Source organism: Dreissena polymorpha, chromosome 8, assembly GCF_020536995.1.
Source record: "Dreissena polymorpha isolate Duluth1 chromosome 8, UMN_Dpol_1.0, whole genome shotgun sequence".
Lineage (NCBI taxonomy): Eukaryota > Metazoa > Mollusca > Bivalvia > Myida > Dreissenidae > Dreissena > Dreissena polymorpha.
Genome location: NC_068362.1, coordinates 20,722,801 through 20,733,588, shown reverse-complemented (window position 1 = coordinate 20,733,588; position 10,788 = coordinate 20,722,801). Strand labels below are relative to the sequence as shown.

General features: G+C 33.1%; 1 long non-coding RNA gene across 1 annotated transcript; it reads right to left on the bottom strand.

Annotated features, from left to right (window-relative positions):
• Positions 1-238: 238 nt before the first annotated feature.
• LOC127842989 (uncharacterized) lies at positions 239-3,094 on the bottom strand. The gene is made up of 3 exons (XR_008032016.1): positions 2,960-3,094; positions 2,251-2,458; positions 239-1,472 (listed from the first exon to the last, which is right to left on the bottom strand). It is a non-coding gene; the product is annotated as an uncharacterized LOC127842989 (long non-coding RNA).
• Positions 3,095-10,788: the final 7,694 nt, after the last annotated feature.

The window sequence follows — 10,788 nt, the reverse complement described above, 5'->3', positions numbered from 1 at the left end:
TTGGCCAAATCAATATTTAATGAAGTCATTATTGACAAAATACATACATCTTTGTAATCCATTAAAAACGGCCCTTATAGCTTACTTTCATGTATATAGAGAGAAATTGAATGTTTTTTGGTGTTTTTTGGTGATTGTATGGACCCAATATAATCGCCCTGGGCTCATGTCATGAGCTAACACTTATTGTTTTCCGCTAACAGTAGCAAGAGGCAATGATTTTTTTTTAAATGGGAATATTTGAATGATATTTGGCATTGATGTTATACTACTTAAAACAAACATAATGATGTCTTTCTTTTTTTATTAGGATGAAAAATAGATTTTTTATGATTTTTTTAAAACACGTAAAAAAATAGGTGAATTTTTCTGCTGTTTTTTCTGCCAAAAATCTGGTTCATTGCCAGCAAACAACTGACATTTGCATTTAACCAGCTATTTTGGCCATTTATAAGTTATTTTTATCTATGTGAATGCCTTTTTAGATATAAAACACATTAAAACATATTAATAACACGTATTTTTTATTGGTTTTGCACTTTTTACTGCACAGTTTATGGCAAAATAAGGGGGCATACAAATATATATTTATGTGCGTGAATAGCCTTTGTCTTTACTGCTATCAACAACAACTCTGCAGCTTTTTTAAGGTTTTATTTTCAATGATAACTAATGGTGAACTAACACATAATTTGTTGACACAATTTATATTTGTTGTGCATACACAATATACAAATACTTGTGAAATGTCCAATTACCCGACATTACATAATGATGAATTAAAATGACACATGCCTCCCAATCACGATGACGAGTTGTTCAAATTAAAAAAAAACAACATTGTTGATGTTGGTTTTTTTGTCAGTCAAAGGTAGCATATAGACAAAAACTAATCCCAAAGATTGAAATTTTTCATAAGTGATGATTGATGAATCATTTTACTTCAATTGCACTCTCACATGTCAGACCGACAGTGTCACAAGCAGACATAGTGGTCACTACAAAACAATGAAATTCTTATGGGGGCTTTCAATAGTTTTGACAAGTTTTATATGTTGTTCACTCAATTAAAATAAATTGTCCATTAGGTAAAATAAGTCCTCAAATTATAAATACACCCCAAGAACAACAGCCAATACTTAAATAAGGTTAACATGCAGACAATAGTTCACTGCCACACATGTTTAACAAAAGTAAAATCATTTGCTTCATTAAATAGGTTCAAAAACCAAAATTCTTCTTATTTAAACAAGACCTAACACTAGTTATTTGAACTTCAATGTATCTGTAAGTATTTTTCCTAAGATAGGTGACTAACAAACCTATCCAATGGTTTAAAAAATCTTATATTCAGTTATCGCCTATGGCAATTTCTTCCTGATTTCTTCTCTTTTCCCCCCGCTGCCTTCAGCTTCTTTGCCTCAATCTCCTCTATCGGGGCGCATTCACAAACGGCAGCTTCTTGCGGTACTCTGTAACATGTAAATGAACATTTGAGCTGCACTCTGGGAAAACGGGGCTTAATGCATGAGCCTAAAGTGTCATCCCATATTAGCCTGTTTAGTCCACACAGGCTTATCAGAGACAACACTTTCTGCTTCAACTGGATTTTCTTTAAGAAGGGACTTTCTTAAACGGAAAATAGCTTAAAGGTTCATTGTTTTTACCATTCAAGGCTTTTTTAAGGCTGTTGGGGGAAGGGGCCTTAGCCTTCATATTATATAGGAAAAAGTGTGTGAAACCCAAAATTTGGGGATACAACTCACGCATTGTTAGTCATAGGGGAATGTAATTTCCAGGTGTAAGTTTCTTTTTTTGGGTTAAGTGCATGAATATAATGAAAAAAATTGAGAGGATGTAGCCTTTTTATGAAAATTTCCGAGGGATTGTAGACTAGATTAGGCTACAGCTTTAGAATTAAAAAAAAGACTGCTCTTCCTTATCTTGTGATATCAGTCTTCTTACACTCAATTATGTGATATCTGTCTTTTTAAACTACATTTTGTGATATCTGACTTCTTAAAAGTATAACACTATATATTTCAAATGCATAAACATTAGTGAATTACAATAATGATGATTAATTAATGTTGATAATAAATGTATTTCAAAATGACCGATACATTGCCATAAAATAAAATTACATGTACATGGGGTTTATGTTTCAAAATGTCATTCTGCTGAAATGTCATTTATATACTAAGAATAATATTTATTGGTTAAAATTGCATATTATTTTTAATCTAGTACCTGATGCGGAAGCTTCAACTTTTCAGCTTTTGCAGCCCGGTCCTGTGTAAATTGACCTGGCTGCGGTGATACACGCTCACTGTGAGACTCCGAACGCTCACTGTTATACTCCGACCGTTCACTGTCAGACTCCGAACGCTCACTGTTAGACTCCGAGTCAAACTCTTCCCAATCCTGAGACTCTGACTTATTAGTATCAAACATATGTCTGCAAAAAGAATAATTGAAATAATATATCTACATAATATAACTAAAATACAGTGACTGTATTGAATTGTTGTTCACATCTGACGTTAAATAAAGATTCTTGTATCTTGTATCATTAATGCAATATCCGAAATACTTGCTGTCCGAATAGTGCAAGTCTGTATTTTGTATTATCGAAACGTCTATTTACAGATATACGAATGAAATCTACCATTACGATATAATGTCAGCATAAATATATCCTTCAATGATGTTTAGCACGTACAACACATTTTTAGGCAACTTTACAGAGCAAAAAAAGAACAATTGATAATTACGTCGTATGAATTTTCAACAACGGCGGCCATCTTGCCATTCATGAAATGGGTCAATAGTGGGTCCATACATTAGCAACAACCAGCAGAATTACGGCATTTTGCAAAGCAATTAGTGGCATGAATGGAAAGGAGAATGATTAACCTTCAAAATAAAAGCAATTTTTCTACTGGGCAATGCATCTTACCTATTTTTCTCGATCTCGGAAATTTTCTTAGGCTTTCTTTTAATCTTCAACGCAACTGTGTGGAAACGAAAGTGCTTTGCCCGCGAACATAAATGTATTAACTTATATGATTAGTGGTTTTTTTAACCATATCCAATCGAAAACCACCTTAAAAACGACGTAATTCCGACCCCCTATCGGCACTATTTTTATGAACGAGATTTCGCGCAGGAATTGTTCAGTAATAAATGAGCCGTACGCAGTTGCCTCCCTTGTGCCCATCGCTACTAACAGGTCTAATGAAGTTTCTGGAGAAAGAGTAATTGAACTTAAACGTTATTACAGAAACCATAAGCTGAGTTAATAAATCTCAGCAGGGGGTCAATGAAATATACAACCTATATACAACCTGTAAACTGAAGTTTTGTAGATAAGGCTCTGCAATCGGGATCGAAATAACCATGGGGCGAATCACCACATTGTCATACTGTAGTAAAATGTAATGATTTATAAATAAATGCACGGACAACAAATAATATAAGCTTATGTAAAGAAGGGGCCTACCTCAGTTTATATCGTGTTGGTTACAGAAAGGACATTTTTGTAAGTTAGACGCAATTTTCCCTCGTTGTGATGTCACGCTCTTAAGATTTAAGTATCAATATTTTTATGTTATCGTGAAAGTAGCAGTTTTTATCAATTCGTGCCCTCCACATTTCGTTCCAATATCATTGAGGTAATTTTCTTTTTATATAAGTTGCTCAATAACAGCGTAATTGCAACGCCCTTGCAAATAATAGTGAAATGCTTAGAAAACATTTTCAAAAAACAATATAATTTGCCGTATAAGTACTGAAATGTACACAATAATTGTCACGTCTTCTCCTTTTACAACCCTATTTTTTTACTGCTACCATAGGCATATAAATAATCTTCTAATGTCAAGGACTTCTATCACTATCGTACTTTCAAACGTAGGTATTAAGAGTGGAACTATAACTTGTGAAATGTTCTTCAAATCATTGTGGAAAATTTAGCTCGACGTGTTACTTTTTTCTATACATAATATCACTATAGAAGCATACACTCAGAGTAAAAAACTACATTTTTAACATTAATGCTCCATAACCACGTTCTGTGCGCTTTACGTCGATATATGGCTTGTTAAAATAAATTAGGAGAAAACAATTTATACCACGATCCCACCTGACCCTTTGTTATGCCTACTCTAAAATTGTTTGTGCTATTTCAGTTTAAGTTTTCGAACAAGAGGGCGACTTTCGATCATATTTACTAAGCGTTCACAAATATAGAGAGAAATATGGACAACATATTTTTACGATTTCTGTTTTTTTTACATATTTTATTTAATCAGGAAATACCTTGCGTATACTATCCTTATTGTGGATTACTCAAAGATCTGGCATACGCAGGACACCATCATACAACAATCTATTGTTGCCATAATTGGAGTAGAAAGCGTTGCACCATCATTATGTGGACTTTGGCCCCGTGCATCCGTCGTGAGCTGTGGTTTATTTTTCGTATTGTTCTTGTCGTATGAGACAAATCAGCCAATGCTTTAGCGCGTCTCCCGTCCTTGGTTTTCCGATTTGATTGACCTATTGGCCTCGAGCAAAGGTGGGTGATACAAGTCTGACCACTACCCTCCAACTTGGGAAGCCCACTTAGAAGTTTAGACTCCCGCTGGTATAGCTCTAGAGGCACTCAAATCACCACACCACAATAAGGAATCAGTCATGCGTATAGACTCGCGTATAATAAAACCAGTTTACGAAATAAAGCTAGGAAAACCTGCTTACACGATATTTGGGGGGATATTAGTGGAACTTTCACTTAACTGATTTTATTTGATTAATCGGTCTTACTGCGCAATATGAAGAAACACCGATGTCTAAGATCAATGCAATTAACGTTGAACGGAGTAGTGGTTATGCTTTATAGTCAGAAAACTTAGACAGACGTCTACAAAAAGGCTGCAACCGCATAAGTCAGCTAAAGGCACGTCAGTTTACCCAATCGACGGAGTGCGTTACGGTTTAAGTTTAGTCTCAAGCGATCAACGAACCATTTCTGTGCGGCTCCACGGAAACTCTCGAGGGTTTGCTTCCCGTCGGTGTAGTGTTGCACTCTATTGCATTGTAGTTACCAAGACGTCACCAGTAAGAGAACCTTGGGTTTTAGTAAAAAGTATATCCCGCGACATGGAGCGCTCTTGGTGCTCTACTAAAACGGCTGTTCGGTTAGCGCAGTGGTGTGCACAACAGCATCTCACATGAGCGACCCTTAGTCAATCCCCGCTTCTGACGCATGTGTTGGTTGCAATGTGTTGTATCTTGTTGTTGTTTTAGTTGAGGAGCCAGCATATTGTACACACATGTTATTTGTTTGGTTTCGTTTATTTCCGTGAATATTTTTACAAACAACTTTGATTACCATTATATTTTTTCAAATAAATATATAATCTAAATACACTAGAAATATAATTGTTATTTTATTATTTTGATATAGATGATTATAATATTTCTTTCTTACATATAGATACTACTTCTCAGACATCGGTTTTACAAACGTCACTATTTAAAACGGTCCCAAGCTTTGTCCATTCAGAGCAGTTTATTCATTTGCAGTGACGATAGTGTAATCATAGAATTCAAGAATTCCTTTGTGGTATTTAACTAACTATTATATTTTGCTTATTAAAACAACTGTTCACAGTACTCGGTATGGATTGTAGTAATATTTTCATTTAATGATCTAGATTGTATGATTGGACATATTATGCAGTTTTGTTGTATGTTAAATAGCAGTTTAAGCGATAATATAATTTATTTACTAACAATTTGCTCATTGTTTAATGCCGCTTGAAATACATCATTTAACTGATGCCTTCGTTTCATTTGAACGTAATTAATATGTATGTCGTCATTGCGTTAAATCACATCGAACTACATTGTATATGGTTCGGAATACCATAATTTATGAAAATGTTCTTCCGTCAATAATGGACACAGTTTGTTCTTAAGAAAGCAGATTAACAGCAGTGTGAAATATTATATAAATTAAACTAATTGACGAAATCGCTCTTAATATTGATCTAGTTAATCCTATTTAATATAAATAAGGGGTCAGTATAAAACGCGGCATTTAGCGCAGCCTGCAAATTGCAGGCTGCGTTATCGGGCCATAAAACGCAGCCAATATAGACATCGTTGCAGTCAATATAGATATCGTTGGAAAACGCAGGCAATATAGACAAAGAAGGAATACGCAGACGATATAAAACTATAAGGCAAAACGGGTGAAATTCGAGAGAATTACCGTATCAATAATTCGAAGGTTTTAATTAACAGTATATGTATGAAACTGGTAAAGGTCAAAACAATTATAAGACGTAAATTATCGTTTTAATCGCTAAAATGGCAGTTTAATTATAAACGCATTGAGTTTTTCTGTATCAAGAAGAAGACATAATAATATGTTTTGATTGTTTAACATAATTGTTTATGAAATAAATGTATGTAAAGTATATGTACAGATTAAACGGGTTGTTTTTTTCAACGCAGCCAATGTATAGGAGGTTTTGGGGATTCCGATAATGACGTCACGTTTGCGCATGCTCAAATTTTGGCCGTCAAAACTGCGGCCATTCTGCTATTGTTTGCATTGATGAAGCGCATCGTGATAAGGTTACAAACATATTCGCGAGCCTTTTGAAGAACAAAAAATACTTAGAAATTGAAATTCTTTCAGATTAAATTGAATCCAATGAACGAACACAAATAAGGACGAAAACAAACAACAAATTGATTGATTTTATGTAATAAACATATAGAAACTGATTTGAACCTATTTGTCTGTAAAAACTTACCTTGTTACAGATTAACTAAATCCTCTTGATAAATGTTAATGTTTTTTATCTAATTGTTCACACCAATTTTGACACTCTTTGTTTCAGCATTTTAACCCAGTGTTTAATTGCCCCTTTCTTTATCACAAACCAATTATCTCGATATGATCGGATACTGTCCAGACAATTACTAAGAAAAGAGTGTGTCATAAACCCAGGGACCTATACTTGTATGACTCTGTATGGGGTCTCTGCATAAACCACATGTGTCTGGTCATTAAACACAATTTATGATACCTCCATGTCATCACTCGACATATTAAGTCAAAAACTTAACAGTTGCTTTAATAAAATATTTGAACATATTTAAAAATATACATTTGTCCGAAATGGCATAACAGCTAGGAACTATTAAGTATATATCTTAGCCAGTTCAAACATAATAATAAAGTGTTTAATAACTATACATTTAAAATATTGTACACATTTACTGCTACACAATTAACGTTTTTAACGGGTACCTGCAAATGTAAACTCTGCTATAATGTGTAAAGATCGTGCGTTACTGCAGTGTTCGAAACAACATCGTGAAAACAAGCAATCGCGTTTGGTCATTATAGGGATATAAAATACTTGCGTTAAATCAATTTAATTGTGTAGATTAATAGTATCATAAAATGCAAGATTTGTATCGCTCATTATCACTACAGACGAGTTTTCAATATACGTGTACATGCAAAGACAGTTCAATTTGCAAAATATGCAGGTGTTTTTTTTCAATTTGAATGCTTAAATTTATTAATATTTTCATTCAATGTTAACGAAACGAATATTCATTCAATGTAAAAGAAAATTAAAAATACATTTCAAGATTGAAATGTATTGAGCTATTTTAGGGCTTTGTTTTATAACTGATTCAATGCACCCCTTACACTAAATTTCAATCGTTGATGAAAAATAACACTATAGGAGGTTTTGGGGATTCCGATAATGACGTCACGTTTGCGCATGCTCAAATTTTGGCCGTCAAAACTGCGGCCATTCTGCTATTGTTTGCATTGATGAAGCGCATCGTGATAAGGTTACAAACGTATTCGCGACCCTTTTAAAGAACATAAAATACTCAGAAATTGAAATTCTTTCAGATTAAATTGAATCCAATGAACGAACACAAATAAAGAAGAAAACAAACAACAACTTGATTGATTTGATTAATCAACATATGGAAACTGATTTGAACCTATTTGTCTGTAAAAACTTACCTTGTTACAGATTAACTAAATCCTCTTGATAAATGTTAATGTTTTCTATTTAATTGTTCACACCAATTTTGACACTCTTTGTTTCAGCATTTTAACCCAGTGTTTAATTGCCCCTTTGTTTATCACAAACCAATTATCTCGATCGATATGATCGGTTACTGTCCAGACAATTACTAAGAAAACAGTGTGTCATAAACCCAGGGACCTATACTTGTATGACTCTGTATGGGGTCTCTGCATAAACCACATGTGTCTGGTCATTAAACACAATTTATGATACCTCCATGTCATCTCTCGACATATTAAGTCAAAAACTTAACATAGCTTTTATAAAATATTTGAACAAATTTAAAAATAGACATTTGTCCGAAATGGATTAACAGCTAGGAACTATAACGTATATATATTAGCCAGTTTAAACATAATAATAAAGTGTTTAATAACTATACATTTAAAATATTGTACACATTTACTGCTACACAATGAACGTATTTAACTGGTACCTGCAAATTTAAACTCTGCTATAATGTGTAAAAATCGTGCGTTACTGCAGTGTTCGAAACATCATCATGAAAACAAGCAATGGCGTTTGTTCATTATAGAGATATAAAATACTTGCGCTAAATAAATTAAATGTGTAATTTAATGGTATCATAAAATGCTAGATTTGTATCGCTCATTATCACACCTGACGAGTTTTCAATATACGTGTATATGCAAAGACAGTTCAATTTGCAAAATATGCAGGTGTTTTTTTCAAATTGAATGCTTAAATTTATTAATATTTTCATTCAATGTTAACGAAACGAAAATTCATTCAATGTAAAAGAAAATTAAAAATACATTTCAAGATTGAAATGTATTGAGCTATTTTAGGGCTTTGTTTTATGACTAATTCAATGAACCCCTTACACTAAATTTCAATCGCGGATGAAAAATAACACTATCGCATCCACACCACTTATTATAATATTCAAATTATTATATGTTTTATTATTTTTGAAATATCATTTATTAAATTCTTATTTAAAAAAAATACGGGTATTTATAGTTTTGTTTTGTGAAATTGTAAGTATTAAGTCTTCCGACGACCTTTACTCTGATACAATGTAATTGGCCGCGATCAAGAAGTTGACGGCCAATCTATTTTTAGTAACGGAAAACCCCTCTTGTGACGTCACACAAAAACTTCCTATCGCATCCACACCACTTATAATAATTTTCAAATTATTATATGTTTTATTATTTTTGAAATATCATTTATTAAATTCTTATTTTAAAAAAGAATACGGGTATTTATAGTCTTGTTTTGTGAAATTGTAAGTATTAAGTCTTCCGACGACCTTTACTCTGATACAATGTAATTGGCCGCGATCAAGAAGTTGACGGCCAATCTATTTTTAGTAAAGGAAAACCCCTCTTGTGACGTCACACAAAAACCTCCTATAGACATCGTTGCAGGCAATATAGAAATCGTTGGCAAACGCAGCCAATATAGATATCGTTGGAAAACGCAGGCAATATAGACAAAGAAGGAAAACGCAGTCAATATAGAAACAGACGAAAAACGCAGCCAATATAGAGAAAGAAGGCAAAAAAGTTGGAGAATTACTGTATCAATACGGTTTTTATTTATGAAAGTGGTTAAGGTCCATACAATTTTAAAACTTATCGTTTTTTATCGCTATAATGGCAGTAAAGTTATACACATTTTATTATTTTGTGTATCAAGTTGAAGACATCATAATTTGATTTTATGAGCACACATGAGTAATAAAAATTGTATTAACATAATTATATAAAATGTATAAAATGTATGTATGTATATGTATGTATAGATTGAACGAATTGTGGTTTTTAACGCAGACAATATGGACATCGCTGCAAATTGCAGACTGCGTTATCGGGCCATAAAACGCAGCCAATATAGACATCGTTGCAGTCAATATAGATATCGTTGGAAAACGCAGGCAATATAGACAAAGAAGGAAAACGCAGTCAATATAGAAACAGACGAAAAACGCAGCCAATATAGAGAAAGAAGGCAAAAAAGTTGGAGAATTACTGTATCAATACGGTTTTTATTTATGAAAGTGGTTAAGGTCCATACAATTTTAAAACTTATCGTTTTTTATCGCTATAATGGCAGTAAAGACAGTTATACACATTTTATTATTTTGTGTATCAAGTTGAAGACATCATAATTTGATTTTATGAGCACACATGAGTAATAAAAATTGTATTAACATAATTATATAAACTGTATAAAATGTATGTATGTATATGTATGTATAGATTGAACGAATTGTGGTTTTTAACGCAGACAATATGGACATCGCTGCAAATTGCAGACTGCGTTATCGGGCCATAAAACGCAGCCAATATAGACATCGTTGCAGTCAATATAGATATCGTTGGAAAACGCAGTCAATATAGACAAAGAAGGAACACGCAGTCAATATAGAAACAGACGAAAAACGCAGCCAATATAGAGAAAGAAGGCAAAAACTTATTGATGTTGTTTGTGGCTAATTTTATTTTATCGAGATTGTCTAAGTGTGAAAAAAAGGATGTACATCAATTACCTGCCAATTAATACTTCCCTTTGAATTTCAACCCAAAAGACCCTTAATTATGCCGGGTGTTTATTTGCTCAGATGACTTCAAAGTTATTTAAATTGCATCTTAAGGAATGAAATTTCACACATATTGTTAAA